The sequence below is a fragment of the Vigna radiata genome, chromosome 9, assembly GCF_000741045.1.
Source record: "Vigna radiata var. radiata cultivar VC1973A chromosome 9, Vradiata_ver6, whole genome shotgun sequence".
Taxonomy (NCBI): Eukaryota; Viridiplantae; Streptophyta; class Magnoliopsida; order Fabales; family Fabaceae; genus Vigna; species Vigna radiata.
The window spans coordinates 10,501,766-10,505,779 of record NC_028359.1 but is presented as its reverse complement, the minus strand read 5'-3'; positions in this window follow the sequence as shown (position 1 = coordinate 10,505,779).

The following is a 4,014-nucleotide window of genomic DNA, read 5'->3' as shown; positions in this document are numbered from 1 at the left end:
GGCTTGCATGTACCTCAAAACAACTCATTAAATATTTGTTTCTATGTAATTATGAAAATTTAATAAAATATTTAATTCAGATTTTCTATATATATATATATATATATATATATATAAAACTTATTGTGAGAACTAAAATTGTTAAAAGCAACCTTTAATACGACAAGAAAAATATGACTTATTTATTGATATATTGATATACAAATTTGAGTTTGTAAGTAATATAAATATTACATACAAATTATATGTAAAATTGAGTTACATAAGAAATTTTTCTTAAGTAATTTAATTGATTAAAGTTTGGACTTCAAAACATAATTCATTTTTTTTTATTATTTTTGAGTCATTTTAGCATTTTGGGTTATGTGTGGACTTGCATGTATCTCAAAACAACTCATTAAATATTTGTTTCTATGTAATTATGAAATTTTTTTAAAATAAATTAAACAGACCAATAAAATAGTAACACGTGTTCTGTTGTCAAAAAGTTGTTAAAAAAGAATTGTTAAAATATCAATGTTCATTTATAGCGAAAATGACTGATGACTTCTTTTGCTCTACCAATTATCATACAAACATTTCAAACTTCTCTTCTTGCAGTCGCAAGTGCTTTGCTCACATCCCCCGCCACCAAACAAAGCTTCTCTTCTGCATCGCATAACAGCGGTCTCGCAGCGCCTCTACACCGGCGACGTCGATTATGTTATTTCTTGGTGACACTGATGAAGAAGAGCTTAAAGCTAGCTCAAATTGTAGCATTGTTAAAAACCAAATTGAATATAACACTTAAAAAAAATGAGTCTTACGTTAAACAAAATCGATAAAAATGAAAACCATAAATGATATTAAGCTTTGTTTTTTATTCTAGCGTGTTAATAGAGATTTTGATTTCGATAAAATAAGCATTTGTTTTTCTTCTGGCAAAAAATAAAGCCATTAATATTATAGGCAATTATGATTGAATACAATTCTAAGAAATCATCAAATATTGAGCTAGTTTTTGACTGTGGAACAGGTTGGTCTAGCTCATATTTTATTGATCAAGTGCGAAACGAGCCTAAACGAGTTTGACTGACCCAGAGTGCTACCTCTAGTTAGTGTTAAGTAGCACATCACGAATATGTAGGCAAAATCATTTTAAAAAAACTAAATAAAAGTTAAAAAACTACTAACTGATATGTATCATGTTTTTAAATACCATGAAAATGAATTAATTAAAACAATTTTTTAAAAAATTAAATTTAATTGAAACAAAAAATAAAGGAGCATCCTAGTAAATAGACTTGTCAAATTAACCCATCTCATAGGACTTGATCTTAGTCCACATGGGTTGGGATCAAAAATAGTCCACATGACTAAAAAGTCCTTTATTAAAAAGTTTATAGGACTAAATGTGCATAAAGTTTTGTGGGTTAGGGCTAGAGCTGTCAAAACGGGTAATCCGGCTCAACCCGGCCCGGTCCACCACGGGTTGGTCACTTAGTGAGTTAACCCAACCCAGCTCATTTATTAGCGAGCCAGAAAAATTTGAACCCGGCTCGACCACGGGTTCAACCTGCATGAGCCGAGTTTAAATGAGTCAAGTTGAAATCTGACCCGCATAAAAAAAATTCAATTTTTTTAAACCCAACCCGGTCCGAACGCGTGGTGAGCCGGGTTGGCTCGCGGGTTGTGACCCATTTTGACAGCTCTAGTCAGGGCTAACCTATGGTCTTCTTTTAACATGTTGATTATTTAAATCTTAATAATATTTAAAAGTTTTCTGATTAAGTTAACATATTAGTCTAACTAATATTATAACTTAATCATATCAATTAGTCATGTGTTCTTGGATCAAATTATATGATTGTATTAACATTTAGTTTCTTATGTTTTTTAAATTTTATAAAATTGTGTGCATTTTTATTCAATTTTGATATACGAAAATGTTTGTTATATTTGTACTATTTTATAAAAACAATAACTTATTTGATTTTTTTATGGATGATTCTTTTGAGAAAAAAAACTATTTCTTTTTGTTTTGAATATAGTGAAAATCTATGTATGAAATTAATCTCCCTTGTGTTGAATATACACAGAGTTCTCTATTTATAATAGAAGAAATATGAGTTAAACCCAAAATACAAATAAGAAATAATAACAAACTAACTAAAGATAAAATATAAAGAAAAGATAAAGATAATATATCTAATTAACACTCGCCCTTAAGCTAGTGCATACAAATCATATGTACCAAACTTGTTACAAATATAATTAATTCTCGACCACCGTAAAGACTTAGTGAAAATATATATTAACTGATCACTTGAATTAACGAACTCGGTCTTGATATCTCTAGATACAATATTTTCTCAAATGAAATGACAATTAGTCTCATTGTGTTTGGTCCTCTCATGAAAGAAAAAAGTATAACTAATATGAAGAACAACCTGATTGTCACATATAAGCGTCATTTGAGTGAAATCTCCAAATTATAACTCTATAAGAAATTGCTTAAGTCATACAAGCTCAGAAGTGGCTGAGGCCATAACTTTGTATTCTACTTCTACACTAGATCTTTTCATAACACTTTGTTTCTTGCTTTTCTAAGAGATCAAGTTACCACTAATGGAGACACAATATTTGGATGTAGACCTTCTATTAGAAGGAGATCTTATCCAATCAACATCAGAATAACAAATCACTCTTGTTTGATTATTAGAACCATATAACAACCCTTTTCCAAAAGATTATTTAACGTACTTTAATATAGGAATAATTGCATTCCAATGATCTTCACACGAGGAATTAAAGAATTGGCTTACCACAATAACTGAAAAGGAAATGTCAGGACGAATAACTGTAAGATAATTCAATTTTCCAACTAGTATTCTATATTTCTCGGGGTCTAACAAAGGTTCCCCCTACTTTGGTAGAAGTTTAGTATTAGGATCCATGGGTGTGTCGACAGATTTTGAATTCATTAACCTAGTTTTGATGACATACCCCCTAGCTATGGGCAACCACTTTGAAAAAAAAGTTAAAGTCATTTGTGGAAGATAGGCCTAGATTATATCTCTTAGGTCCTCTTGAGTCATCATGAAGCTTTTAGAATAAGAATAAATTTAGGCCTTGTATTTTGGGCCACGTAGCCTAGGATTTATTCGGGCTTTGTATTATGGGCCTAGTGGTGTAGGATTTATTTTGGGCCTTATTTTAAACCAAGTAGAATAGGCTTTTGACCACTTAATTCGACAAAGGGCCAAGGCCCAATATTGACCAAAATGGGATATAAATTTTGCTTAGTTGACCAAGGGGTCAAAGTATCATCTGACTTGGTGGACAAGGAGGAGTGGGTTGTCCATGTTATTTGTCATCATCCCTTTGGAGAGTTTTTCCCTCCTAGTTAGTGGTCACATGTCATTCTAAGAATGGAAAAGATTCTCCAAAGGTTGTGGTCACATGTTCCCATCTCATTGAAGATGATTTTTGTCACTTGTCCTTCTCCTAATGGAAAGGATTTTCTCCTTGCTCTCTAAGTTAGCCAAGGTAGGGTTTTTAGGTGTAGCTTTTAGAAATTAGGAGCACCCTTAGCCTATAAGTAGAGGTGTTTCCCACTGTTGTATTCACCTTTTATTTAGAGTATTGTTATGCTGCCTATTTTATGTCATACTACTCTTATTAGGTCACCCTATGCTAGAGAAACTCAAGTGGCCTTCTTCTAGCCACCTTCCTCCAAGAGTTGGCCCAACCTCTATCAATGAATCATCAAGCATCCCTTCCATCATCATAAACCACACAAAACCTTGAGCTTAGCTCTTATTTCCAACAACTTCCACAAACACTCACACTTCACCTTTCACCCTTTCACTATGGCTTTTCCTTTAGATTTGACCCAACATAGCTAAGTAAATTGCCACCATTTGGTATCAAAGCTTAGGTTCTTCAAGAGCTAAATATCTTTGTCTTTATCTTTGTGTTTAAATTTTGTGTTGTTCATATTTTCTCCTTATTATCTTGTTGTAACTATCTTGA